The following is a 15228-nucleotide window of genomic DNA, read 5'->3' as shown; positions in this document are numbered from 1 at the left end:
AGCCTCCAAAACCTTTGACTTTATTCCACAGTGGCAGACTGAAAAAAAGTCCCCTCCCCAAATATAGCCATGCCATAATCCCTGGAACCTATAAATGATACCTGACATGAAAGAAAGGGAGCCTTTCCAGATGTGATTAAGTTAAGGAAGTTGAGATGGGGAGATATTTATCCTGAGTTATTCATGTGGTTTTTAAATGCTGTATTAGTTCATTTCATAGCGCTGTGATGAAATACCTGAGACTAGGTAATTTATAAAGAAAATGAAGTTTAGGCCGGGCGCGGTGGCTCAAGCCTGTAATCCCAGCACTTTGGGAGGCCGAGGCGGGTGGATCACGAGGTCGAGAGATCAAGACCATCCTGGTCAACATGGTGAAAACCCGTCTCTACTAAAAATACAAAAAACTAGCTGGGCGTGGTGGTGCGTGCCTGTAATCCCAGCTACTCAGGAGGCTGAGGCAGGAGAATTGCCTGAACCCAGGAGGCGGAGGTTGCAGTGAGCCGAGATCGCGCCATTGCACTCCAGCCTGGGTAACAAGAGCGAAACTCCGTCTCAAAAAAAAAAAAAAAAGAAAGAAAAAGAAAATGAAGTTTAATGGACTCATAGTTCCACGTGGCTGGGGAGGCCTCACAATCGTGGCAGAAAGTGAAAGAGGAGCAATGGCACGTCTTACATGGAGGGAGGCAAGAGAGTTTGTGCAGGGAAACTGCCCTTAGTAAAACTAACCTATCTTGAAAGACCTATTCACTATCACAAGAATACCAGAGGAAAACCCACGCCTATGATTCAATTACCTCCTACCCAGTACAATATGTCGGGATTATGGGAGCTACAATTCAGGATGAGATTTGGATGGGGACACAGCCAAACCATATCAAATGTCATTACATTTATGTTTAATATGAGCAAAGCAGAAGGGAAATTTACACATATGGAGAATACAATGTGAAGATGGAGGCAGAGGGAGATTCAGACACACTGGAATTGAAGATTGAAGTGATGTGGTCACGGCCAAAGAAAGCGGGCAGCCACCACAGAGCAGACGCTCCCCTAGAGCCTCCAGCAGAACATAGTCCTGCTGACCCTCAACCTCTGCCAGGGATACCGATTCAGACTTCTAGCCTCCAGAACTCCGAGATAATTCCTTTCTACTGTTCTAAGATACTACATTGGTGGTAATTTGCTACAATGGCCATGGGACACTAACATACATGGCCTCATTTCCCATATACAACTCCTGGAAGTCAGGAAAGCCAGTCATGCAACATGAGCGCATGACATAACCTTTCAGAACATCATTATGCCACCAGCAAAGAAAGTAAGATTTTGGAGAATATTTTGGGAACTGAAATAGTCCACATAAAGCATTTATTGTGGTGTTCACTTACACTATTCAGTAAATATTAGATATTATTAGCATTATTTTCTATTAAAAAACTGTTCTTCTAGTCACTCAGTATTCTAATCCATTCTTCCTAACCCTCCAGATTGTTTATTCCAGAATAGTATTGTTGTCTAGCAAGTCACTGCCTCAGTTTCCTTCAATAACCCACTAGTACTCAACGAAGAAAATCTCAAGCCCCCAGCTCTTGCTCCTCCCCAAGAACAGGCCAGAAACTGAAACACTAATTTAATCTGCTGGCCACTGTGGTTTACCTCCTTTCTCTTACTCTCATGACCATATAGGTGTCTGGCTCAACATATCATGTGAGGTGTGGAGAATGGACAAAGAGAGGCAAAGTCCCTGGAAGTCCAGCTTACCAGAGTTTTCTATTGAGACATGGTGCTATCTCAGCAATCAAAAGGAAAATGGTGAAAGATATCATATTTATTTGTCAAGATTACCCAGCATTCAATATTGGTAGTAGATATGGCTGAAAAAGTGCTACTGGGCCTAAAACATTCCATCGAATTTCCATTGAGATGTACCTCATTCACAAGATAAAAAGAAATATATTTTTGGCTAAATGCCCAGCCCAAGAGTTTGTAAAATAGTATAAAGTGTCTTAAAAAGCTCTGAAAGAAGCATCAACTTCTACCTGGCTTAAGGTGCGAAGTCCTATTAATCATTTCCTGCCAGCATTTTTTAAAAATTATTCTTAAATTTAATTTAAATTTCAAGAACATTTTTAAGGTCATCTCAACATCTGACTTCTTTGAGAGTCAGGTAAGCAGAAGAAGCAGTCAAAAGATGGAGGCATCATATTTTTGCATGTCATACTGATATGTCTTGTTTTTTATTTATAGTCAGCATTTCAAAGGAGGTATCTGTTTAATATGTTTGACATTTTCTCAAAGATGCTAAGTTAATGATTTTGCATTAAGGCTAGTGATATATTATTTAAGAACAGAATTGAGAGAGAGTAAAAAATTTAAACCTCATCATAAGCAAACCAACTAACACACATGCACACACCAATTTAAAATGTCCTTTAGTTTCTACTGAAAACAAACGAAAAGACACATGCACTATTTTCTAAGAAACTCTAGTCTGTGATATATTTTTATTCTGCCAGGACTTTCTTTGTCCCATTATCCCAAGTAAGATTCTGCCCTTTCTTCATAGTCTGCTTCAGAAGTCACCTCCTTTATTAAGACTTTTCTGGTTATCCCCAGCCATCAACTGTCTCCTTCCTCTGAGCCCCTATTAGGGCCTGACCAATTCCAAGTCTGCGGTGCCCTGTGGTCTGCTGGATGACTTTCACAGGCCATTGGAACTTTTTGTCTTCCAGCTTCTTCATAATGAAATATTAATATATTTTATAACTGATTGGTATAAGCATAAATGTCATCTAGACTGATTCTTTATTATATATTCATTATTATCATGATACTTAATTTTTTCTTTTTTTAAAAAATAAAAGGAAACATTTTATGGGCTCCTAAATGCATCATAGTACTAGGTCTAATGGGTAAGTTGGTCTTGTCATTTTCATACCAGACTTACGTTTTAATTATTTATGCATGTGCTATCTCCCCTTCCAGGAAAAGAGCTTTAGGTCAGAAGCCTGAAAACTCTTTATAGCAACTATCCGAAATAAGTTTATGAACTATGTACAGTCTTCCAGGGTCTTTAGAGAAAGAACACTCAGGAATTTAGTTAGTTCTGCATTTACTGAGGCAGGGTGGTTACCACTCTTTTGTATGACTAATTATGATTCTTGCTTTTTTCCAGTGAGAAAGCTATATTATTATTGTTAGATATAAATGTTCCTATTTTTAATAAAATACTAAGGGAACAAGTTAGAAACAAACTAGTAATCAAGAACCCTGGAGACTTGTTTCCATTTTCAAAGTTTCCTTTGTTGATTAGTACTTTGTTTTTAGAAAAGGGTGTGTGTGTGTGTGTCCAAAAAGCAAGCTGAAAATAATGGGAAAAATGAGGCTTTTCTTTACTTCAATCTGGCACATTAGATTAATTTATGTGGATGAAGTCACTTTTTATGTATTTTATACATTTTTTATATACTTAGGTTACCACCTAAAATATATATACCCAGGTCCATAATTGATTGCAAGCCTAAAATCCTCACTGACATGAAAGTGAAAATTGCAAAAGTTCATGCCATTAGCAATGTTCTTGGCCTACAGAGGTTTTGATGTGAGCCATTTTGCAGATGAAGTTGCTCTCTCTTTAACTGATCTCATGGTCAAGGTTGCAACCAGCATAAATCATCTTATATGTGTAGGCACATATCTTGTTCACTTCTAAGATATATGTTTCCTGCCATGGCAGGTGTCTGGCAGAAGGCACGTAATTCCGAAGGCATTGTTACAGGGATCAGCAAATAATTTCCTTCGTACACAGTATCTCCAGAAAGTTCCCAGAGCTCTGAAACAAGTGACATTTATGGCCATGCCAAATAAAGTTTATTCAAAAAAATGCTCCCATATTTTTAAGTTCTCAAGAATGTGTGCAGCAAATGTCTGGAGCAGTGGTAATGTGGGGAGTAGCCAGGTGATGTGGAATGCCATTTGTTAGTGAGAGCTGCTGAACACACAGTAGTCATTTCAGTTCTTCCCAATGGGGGCACCAAAGGCCAGCTCCTTAGAAGTGCAGAGACCTTTTATCATTATGCTCTGCTAAGATCTCACTCAACGCTGCCGCTTTTTAGGTAGTAGCCTAAATGTATTAAAAACATATAAAATGTATTTTTTAAAAAACTTCTTCATGTAGCCAATAATCATTTTCTTAAAGGTATATATAATATTCATGAAAGCACCTTTAGAAACTGTTATTTTTGTTGCTCTGTACAATTAAGCTAAATAAAAACTATATCCTTGCCATGCACAGGTAGCTCCAAGATCTGGCTCCAAGCTACCACTTCTACAGATGGCTGCCTGGCCACAAAGCCCCTTCATTCCAAGTAGGGAGCTTCCACTGCTTCTGGTTGTCTTCCCAAAACACCAATGATTACTGGCTGGGTACTTTCATTTGAAAATAAAAACAAAAACAACTAAAACAAAAATCATACACACAAACACTAAATTCCTGATGTGGTACTTTTCATTCAGAGAGGAAAAACAAACATAAAATAAAATGAAATCGTAATCTTCAGAGAGTAGTCACATTTGCTTGCAAATCATTCAGATACAGTAACAGCTAGTTTGCCCAGAGTTTAGATTAAAAGTCAGGTTCCTTCAGAGGGATTTTCCCAAGTGCAGATGAAAATCATGCTCAGCTGCAGTCACTCCTTTGGAATGTAGCACATTTGGATGACCCAGGTAGCTGTGGAGGCTGCTTTCCAAGGGCACTTCCAGCTCTCTTTCCTTCTCTCTGAGAGCAAGAGTGATGAAGCTCATTCTTGTCTATTCATCTGCCCTGTGATCTATGGAGTCACAATAAAGTAGGAACCGAGTATGAATCAGCAAAATGCTCTACTGAAAAAGAAACTGACCTAATGATGCTAGGGTATGAGCACGAAGAAGTAGGAAGGTATGAATGACAAGAAAATCCCCTGTACACCCAGCCTGGCTCACACTCTTGCTGGGAAACTTGCCCAATGTTGGCTTTCAAGTAGGTTCAAGGTAGGTTTGCCAGATAAAACACAGAACACCCAGTTAAATTTGAATTTCAGTAAACAACTGATAATAATCAGTGGACTATTAAGACATCTACGTTTCTGACATTCCCTCTTCTCTGAAGCCTCGCTGGATCCTTGAGGTACCAAGGGCATATTATTAATTATTAACAGTGACAACAAATAGTTTTCCATTTTCAAGAGCACTTTTTGCATTCATTAGCCAGCTTTTTAGTTTATCTTTATGACATTCCTGAAGGTTGATATTATTATGGCCAATTGATTGATTAAAAACTAGAGGTTCACCTGAAGTTAAGGCATTTATTCATTCAAATAATTGTTAGAGTTAGATTTACAGCTCTGCTATCAACTTTACCACCTCCCAAAAGCATGTTGTGCCTTTGTTTTTAAAATGAAGCTTATAAAATTCTCCAGATACCTCACTTATCTACCTTACTTTCACCTAAATTGTGGGCTTCCAGAGAATGGAGATTGGTTATTGTTTTTACTAACCTCATCATGTCCTGATGTTCAATAAAATGTCTATTGATTCAAACTGAATCAAGAACACTTTTTTTTTTAGGTTAATCAAGATTACCTTCCATCCATCTTGTTCACTACATTTCTGCAAGGTAGAGGGAAATTGTAATTATATTCTATGTATTTCCTAAGGGAAACCCAGGGAATTATTGCAAACAATGAGAATGGAATCCAGGCTTCTGTTTCCTCAGGTTTTTTGTGCGTGATTTTATTATCATTTTTGTGCTGGTACCAGGAGGTTCCAAGACTTTTCATCTCCTAGAGATAGTATCAGTCGATGAGAGAAGATAGGTATGACACACTAAAGAATGTCTGAAAGAGAGGTACTTTCAAAACGTAAAAATTAATGTAATGTCTCAGCTTTGAGTAGCTGAAATTTGTGTTCATCTGTAGTTACTGAGTTTCTTAAAAGGCAAATAAAAAAAATGCCAAAAAATTAATATTTTTTATTTTACTGGATCTTGGTATCCAAAAGTGGAACCTCAAATCTCCATCAGTTATATATCATGTTTAAATCAGAATGACCAGAAATTTAAAAGTCCCCTTTTTACAGATGATAGAATAGCCTGCCCTCCCTGGCAGACACTGATGGAACTTGCCTGGAACGCAACTGCCTGCTCAACATGATGTTAAAAGGAAGCATGTTTTAACCAGTTGGAAATGTATATTGGGCAAGCTCCATTCTTGGCCTGTGCTCTGTCCATTTTCTTTATCCTGAGATAGCTCCATGCTCTCAACTCAACAAGACTGGGATTTCCTGCTTCGATGAGTGACAAAGCCGAAATTCTGGCAAAGTGCTTTTATTTTCGTGCTGTCATGTAACCCCAGGCCCAGAAAGAGAAGAGCTCTTTAAAAATTATTGCAGATTGTCTATTGTGCTCTTTTGATAAAAGTCCAATTTGCTAAACAATGTAGCAGAATATTTTTTTAGTGCCTGAGTTTTGGAGACAGACCAAACTAGTTGGAAATATTGTCTCCACTCTATGGACTTTGAACAAGTCCCTTAACTCCTTTGATTTCTAATTTTCTCTTTGTAAATAGATCTAACAATTTTGAACTCATAGAGTTATGGTGAAAATTAAATAAAATGCCATTGTTTCAAATCATTCAGCGTAATGCCTAATATACAAAATATCCTCCGCAAGTGTAAAGATGGCTGTAATTCTTAAATACTTGATGCAGTAAGTACTCAAAGCATCTGCTTCAGTTTATTTATATATGATAGAGTTATTTTCTAATATCTGCGGTTGGGACCCAGTGACATAGGCACTAGCCATTTCTAAAAGCTTCCCTGGATGATTCCAATATGAAGCCAAAGTTAAGAACTACAGCTCTGGAGCAGGAGGAATAAAAATGTTTAGGTGCCTGAAAGTCGCCCACCAGTCAAAAAGAAGACTTGATTAATCAGAAAGAATCCTGCCAGTAAACAACCAGCATAACCATTTTGTGAAGGTCAACTGAATGTCAGCCAACACTCTGGCATGAAAATAAGTTCCTTGGTCAAGTAAGTTTGGAAAATGCTTCTTATTAAAGATTCCACAGGATTATTCAAGACCCTGAATGGTCATGCAATTTAAAGCAAATAAGCAAACACAAATTTTCCAAACTAATCAGTATATGACATTTTTGTGTTAACATCATTTTGTGTTAGCATTTTGTGTTAGCATCTCAACTTATACATTTAATGAAGATGCTGAGGGAAAGAGTAACATTCCAGTATGAAAAGATTTTGAATATAATCAGTACCTGGATTTTGTTTGTTTGATGTTTTTAACCTTTATTATAGATTAAAGAGTACACATGCAGATTTGTTACATGAATAAATTACATGATATGGAGGCTTGGGGTCCTGAAGATCCCATTACTCAGGCAGTAAGCACAGGACCCAATATGTGTTTTTTTTGTTTTGTTTTTTTTGTTTTGTTTTTTTGAGACAGAGTTTCGCTCTTGTTACCCAGGCTGGAGTGCAATGGCATGATCTCGGCTCACCACAACCTCTGCCTCCTGGGTTCAGGCAATTCTCCTGCCTCAGCCTCCTGAGTAGCTGGGATTACAGAAACGGGCCACCATGCCCAGCTAATTTTTTGTATTTTTAGTAGAGACGGGATTTCACCATGTTGACCAGGATGGTCTTGATCTCTTGACCTTGTGATCCACCTGCCTCGGCCTCCCAAAGTGCTGGGATTACAGACTTGAGCCACCGCACCCAGCAATAGGTGGTTTTTTTAGCCCAGGCTTCTCTCCCTCCCTCCCCCGTCCAGTGGTCTCCAGTATTTACTGTTCCAACCTTTAAAGTGCATTCACTGTTTAGCTTCCACTTACAAGTGAGAACATGCAATATTTGGTTTCCTGTTCTTGTTAGGTCACTTAGGATAATAACCTCCAGCTCCATCCATGTTGCTGCAAAAAGGCATGATTTTGTTCTTTTTATGGTTGTATAGTACTCCATGGTGTAAACGTACTACATTTGCTTTATCCAACCCACTGTTGATGAGCACCTAGTTTGATTCCATATCTTTGCTACCGTGGATAATGCAACAAATATACAGGTGAATGTGTCGTTTTGATAGAATGAATGTTTTTTCCTTTGGGTACATACCCAGTAGTGAGATTGCTGTGTTGAGTTGTAGTTCTATTTCATGTTCTTTGACAAATCTCCAAGCTGCTTTCCACAGTAGCTGAACTACTTTGTGTTCTAACCAACAATGCATAAGCATTTTCTTTTCTCTGCAGCCTCACCAACATCTGTTGTTTTTTTGACTTTTTAGTAATAGCCATTCTGACTGGTGTGAAATGGTATCTCACTGTGGTTTTGATTTGCATTTTTCTGATGTCTAATGATGTTGAGCACTAGTCATATGTTTTACATATTTGTTGGCCATTTGTGTCTTTTTTTGGGAAGTATCTGTCCATGTCCTTTCTCTATGTTTTAATTGTTTTAAAAATTTTGCTCATTGCTTTATTTAAGTTACTTGGAGATTCTAGACATTGGACCTTGGTCAGATACATAGCTTATGAATATTTTCTCCCATTCTTTAAGCTGTCTAGTTACTCTCTTAGTAATTGATTTTGCTGTGCAGAATCTCTTTAGTTTAGATCCCATTTGTCAATTTTTTATTTTGTTGCAATTGCATTTGGGGACTTAGCTATAATTTATTTGCCAAGGTTAGTGTCAAAAATGGTATTTCCTAGGTTTTCTTCCAGTATTTTTCTAGATTGAGGTCTTGCATTTAAATCTTTAATTCATCTTGAGTTAATTTTCATATACGGTTAGAGGTAGGGGTCCAGTTTCATTCTTTTGCATATGGCCAGCCAGTTATCCCTGCATCATTTATTAAATAAGAAGTCATTTTCCCATTGCTTATTTGTGTTGATTTTGTCATAGAACAGATGGTTGTAGGTGTGCAGTTTTATTTCTGGGCTCTCTATTCTGTTACAATGGCCTATATGTCTGGTTTTTTTACTTGGATTTTTATTCTCTCTACTGACTTATTTATTTTGCTGTCTACCATCAGTAATTCTGACTCCTTGGAAATTGTAGTCTTAGGCAGAATTCTAAGGTGGTTCCCAAGAGTCCATCCCCTGGTGCACCTGCTGCATATAATCCTTTTGAGTGTGGGTAGAACCTATGAATATAATGAGATATCACTTATGACAGTTATATGGCAAAAGGAAAAATAGCAACGGTGGACCTGGCTTAATCAATCAAGCTCCTAAGAGAGTTTTCTCTGGCTGGTTGCAGAGGAAAAATCAAAGAAATGTGCTCCTGCTGGCCTGGAATTCCACAAAAGCTATGCTGTGAACTGCCTATAGAGAGAAGTAGCCTCTAGGTATACAAACACAGGAACTGAATTCTGCCAACAACTTAAATGAACTTGGAAGGATACTCCAAATCTCAGATTGTAATATCTTAATGGTTTCATCAAACAATGTATCTGTGGACTGTATACAAAATGCAGGACACTGGTATGCAATATAAAAATCATTTGTTCTACAAAGGTTCTAAGATTTTAGGAAATTTTTATGGGATGTCAACTACACTTGGAATGAACAGGAAAGCATGGCTTCATTAGATCTTGTGAAATAAGGTGACGATCACGAAGAACAACCAGTGAATCATCATAAAACTACATAATGTGTAATTATTGCTCTTTATATTTGAAAGCAAAAAGTTATACTGTGAACAAACATTAAGACTATAGGAGCAAAATAAGAGAACACTGGGATACCATGTTTTATAGTGAGTAAAGCACTAGAGGAAACAAAATTTTCAAGTTTTTTTCCAGCTTTGCTGCTAAATAGTGACATAATGTAACTACTCAGAGGTTCGGCTAGTAGAATTAAATTTTTCTGTTGTAATTTATTGAGCACATCCTCTGAATCAGCACTGTTCTGCAACAGTGGGATGGGGTGGGGGAATCAGTGGTGAACAAGGTATGCAAAGTTCCTGCCCTCAAGGAGTTTACATGATAACATGGTGACGATGATTCAGCCAATCGATATACAGGGTAGGAGCTCCACAAAGACAAGGAAGTCATTGTGAGGAGATGGAGTGGGACTGGGAGTCAGTGGTGGCATCTTTTTAAAGATGGCATTCATGTTTGAACTGAGAAATGAATTAAGACTGGTTGATGGGTTGAATGTCAGGCTGAGAGGGAAAAAGAGGAGTCACGGATGGCCTCAGGATTTGTGGCCTGGGCAATGCTGTAACATTTGTTTTATTGGAAACACTGTGGGAGGAGCAGGTTTGGGGAAATGTTAGAGTTCATTCTGGGACATTTTATGTTTGAATTGCCTATGAGTAAAGAGGAGATAGTGAGAAGGCTGTTCCACAAGAGGCTGAGCTATTTGTCTCGTTTGTAAAATGTATGTATTGAATTGAATCACCCATGAGACTCTTCCAATTCTAATATTCCATGAGTCTATGAACCAGAAATCAAAGCAAATGAAAGGAATTGCAGACTTAAGAAACAGAAGAGGAAAGAAAAGCAAATAACTTTATGAATGGAGAAGAAAGAAACCATTTATTTAGGATAAGGGTAAAGGTAATTGGCTAGCATGGAAGGAGTAACTAATTAAAGTAGAGTAAGAACAAAATTGTTCTGACAGGTATATCTTTTGTTTTCATAAAAGATAAAATAAAATTTCTCAAAGTCACTGGTAGTAAATTTCTTGTTATCAAATGACATTATCAAATAATCTCTTATAGATGAATAAATGTTTTTTCAAACTTCTTTAATTATATAAAGTGTTGATTGAATGAAACAGTTCTATAACAGTCTGTGTCCCAAGAGTGAGTTCAATAAATACACATCTATTAGATATGTTTTGTGCAGTTCTTCAACGTTTTTACTGAAACAGGAAATCTGACTTTATCTCTGAATATGACACCTTCTCCTTGGGAGTCCCAAGGCAGCATGGGGATATTAATAATTCATAAAATACCACTATTTCATTTTTAAAAGGAGCAAGGAGTTTATAAAGATAAAAAATAATCACATGCATTTCCATCTCATATTCCTAATGAAATATATTTTACTGGCTAAGAAACTGACAGGTATGGGTGATGGGATAGATGCCCACAAGTGAATATACTCATATTTCCGCCTTCTTATTGTTTCCATGGCTACAGGCCCAGCTGAATTGCACTAGTCACACACTGCACCAAGAAAGAACAAAAGGAAAGGGAAGAATAAATGGCATAAGAATGTCACAGAAAGGTAAAAGTGATCACAGATTTTACTTTGAAGGAACACAATTTCCAACATCAAAATCTCTCTGCTTTTGTCCACCTCCTTAAGTAGGAGATGCTTCTAGTTGGGTCTGGCAAATCTTTATAAGGAGATCAATATTTTGGAAATGAAATTAAGTAGCATTATTGTATGTTATAAATTAATTCATTTGTGGCTGTGTGCTAATTAGGATATTTAGAACGTTCTAACATAGTCACAGAAATGTTACCTTAGACTGCCCAAAGGGAAAGAATGTTATGTTCAAATGAACTGATTTTCTTGGTTTTATTCAAATTATCTTATACCAGAGATATTAATATAGGTGAGTTACTGGCTTTTATTTTAAATATATAAATAAATAAAACTATTTTAAATATCAACAAAGGCTTCTTTGCCTATTTAGATACAACTACTTTTCTAAAAAGTAAACCAAACATTGACAGTGAGTCCTAAACAAAACTTCTCATCTTCTGAAACAGTGCTGACACAAAAATATAAAAATCGACTTGATCCTTCAAAGAATGTCAAGATTCCCTTGCAGATGCTTCTCAAGCTGGTAGTTATTTATTTTCACAATTATGTGATTAATGGCAAACTGCAAACTTCATAAGGAACACTGCCTAGATTTTCCTGTCATTCTCACCCCCTCACTTCAAATAATGAACTAAGCTCAATAGATAATTGATGACTGAGTGAATGAATGTAGGAAGGATTACATGAATGAATGAAGGTAAATGTAAGTATTATTTGTCATCGTACTTATTGAAGCCACCAAAGTAAAATAATAACAGTAAATACAGGACATACTATGGTTTGAAATTCTCAAGTAAAATAAACATCAATGTCAAATTTATGTAATAGATTTATAGTGCAAAAATTAAAGCAAATAACTTTTACAACTTTTTCAAGATTTTAAACATGGAAGAATTCTTAGAATCACAGTATTCTCAATCATAAAGCTATATACCTATTTCACATTTTATAGATGCCCCAGGATGTTAAGGTGCCACTTCCATCTCTGACAGTTTCAAATTCAGTTGATCTTGACACAATTGTCTTCAAAAGCTTATATAGCCAGCATTTGTAATTTTTTCCTTTCTCTAGCTCCTCTTCCCATCCACTATTGATTCACATTTTTCTCCTTCCTTTTCCCCCTCTTATTCACCATTTTCTCTCCTTCCCAGTTTCTTCCAGTCCCAAAGACAGCAGATCTGGGAAGCCACACACATGTAAATATTTGCATTTCAAATTAGAATGATAAGGAATATATTTAAGAAACATATTTTAGAGGTAGCTTAATGGTAGAATTACCTCATTTGCAAGCTGTTGGGGATGTATGTGGGCCTTCTTTGCATATCTGAAATAATACTTCATAGAAGCAAACTATGCTGGTCACTAGAAAAAAATAAAAATCTTTTTTGGCCTGATTTGCCCACAACACCTTCAATTTCTCCTGGGCCAATACTCTATTACCCTTAGGCTACTAGGGCGGGTGATGATTCTGTTAATTAAAGGCAATTTTGATCTGGAAAGTAGATCACTTAGACTTTGTAAGGGCCAGTCAAGGTCTTAAACTTTCTTGATGGTATTGGCCATTAATTCTGCAGCTCTGTGTAAAGTGAGTTAGTTTCGCAGCTCCACCAGGCTTCCCTTGCGTCACTTCTGCAGCCTGTTTCCTGCTCACCTTGGCCTCTGCAGGACCCCAGTTAAGTATTTGGCAACTCTCCATTCATGTGGATGTGGATGTGTCATAACAACTTCCACCCTCTCCTCCCCACCCACTCACAGTGAGCAAAGGTGCAAAGATGACCTCTGATTTTCCCATGGGGACATAGGGGTACACAGATTGAATCTGGCATAGACCTTGATTAGTTTGCCATAAATACCGTAGGTCTAAAATGAGAAATAAGAGGATACTTTTCTGACCATTGTTTAACAATTGCATGGATTGTAAACAATACAAAACAGCTATGTCCCTCAATCTAGTTCTTTGCACAACTGCTGACAGTTAGAAATCATTTAATAAAAATATCTTGAATGAATGAATCTCTAAAACTGAAACTATGGGGTTCGAAAGGCATGAGGTAATAGGAGAGATAGAGAAGAGGGAATAACAGAATACTGGATTACCAAAAAAAGCAAGAGATATTTAATAGGTAAATAAAATATACTTTATTTTTAATAGTAGATCTGTTCCTGTGAAGGCCCCCAAAAATTTGAGGATTAATCTGCCTGTATAAAAGCATTTGTATTAGTCTATTCTCACTCTGCTATAAAGATACTACCTGAGACTGGGTAATTTGTTAACAAAAGAGATATAATTGACTCGTGGTTCCACCTGACTGAGGAGACCTCAGGAAACTTACAATCATGGTGGAAGGCAGAGGGAAAGCAAGGCACATCTTATACAGCAGCAGGTGAGAGAGAGAGATCAAAGGGGAAGTGCCACACTTTTAAATCATCAGAGTTTGTGAGAACTCACTCATTTTCAAGAGAACAGCATGGGGGAAACCATTCTTATAATCCAATAACCTTTCACTGGGTCCCTTCCTTGAAATGTGGGCATTACAATTCAAGATGAGATTTAGGTGGGGACACAGAGCCAACCCGTATTAACATTCATTGGGCAAAACTTACCTTAGTATGCCAAAATTGGGCAATACAGAAACATGAAACAGATTTTTCTCACGAGGAAGGTATAATCTCTGTTATAGGGTAATATTACTCACATGAAGTAATTATAGGTAAACTACATTTCAAAATGCATAGTTCTGAATATAATAGGAAGAATAACAGAATAATGAAAGATATCATGGAAAATAAATACTTGTAATTAAAAATGAATTCAGGGACTATCATTATACACACATTGGACTTAGACAAACTCAATTGTACACATTCAGAAAAAAAAATTTTAATGAAGAAATATTTTAAATAACCTGGGGCATTGAGTTGTCTATTCCACTCAATGAACACATCAGGGATAGTCATTTTCTCCTGTGGTGGGTCTCATTCCTTCTTGCTTCATGGTGTGACAGCCTCCCTTTCTTTAATGTCATTTCAATGCTAAAAACTTGTTTTGTGTGTGAGACAGAGCCTTACTCTACCACACAGGCCGGAGTACAATGGCAAGAGCTCAGCTTACTGCAGCCTTGTCAACCTCCCAGGTTCAGGTGATCCCCCTGCCTCAGCCTCCTGGGACTACAGGTACATGCTACCACACTCAGACAATTTTTCTATTTTTTGTAGAGATGGAGTTTTGCCATGTTACCCAGGCAGGGCTCCAACTCCTGGGCTGAAGCTATCCACCTGCCTTGGCTTCCCAAATTGCTGGGATTATAAGTGGGAGCCACTGTGCTCCACCCAAAAACTTTTCTATGAGTGATTTAAGGGAATTTATTAAGGCATTTTGAACATATGCAATGATTATCTTTATATCGATATTTATATTATCTTCTAGCCTCAAACTTCCTATTTAACTTATTCAGATAGCCTAAACACCATATTTTTGCTTTTTAATCAACTGATTGCCTAAATAAATAAAAAAAGGTGAATGGTATAATTAATTTGTTATTTAATTAATGTATTATTTTACTCATTTGTATTTATGCAAAGATCAAGGCCTATCAAGGTACTACTTCTGGAAGATATACCAGGCTTTGGATATGTGTTTGGGTTCACTTTATGCTGATACTAGAATGAGAGTTTCCTATGACTGTTTAGTCTAAAATGATATTTTGATATATATTGTATATAATAACATAATAAAGGAATTTTTATTTAACATCTTTCTATTCAGAAAATCAGAGATAGATACATTTTTGCATCAGAAGAGTCAAGGTCTGGGATATCGACAGAAAAGATAATACTATTTAGTATCTCTTAGCTGAAAGTATGATGTTACATTTAGCTGAAGTTGGGAAATTATTTTATCC

Source organism: Saimiri boliviensis, chromosome 1 (genome assembly GCF_048565385.1).
Source record: "Saimiri boliviensis isolate mSaiBol1 chromosome 1, mSaiBol1.pri, whole genome shotgun sequence".
NCBI lineage: Eukaryota > Metazoa > Chordata > Mammalia > Primates > Cebidae > Saimiri > Saimiri boliviensis.
Note: the sequence above shows the minus strand (reverse complement) of the source record.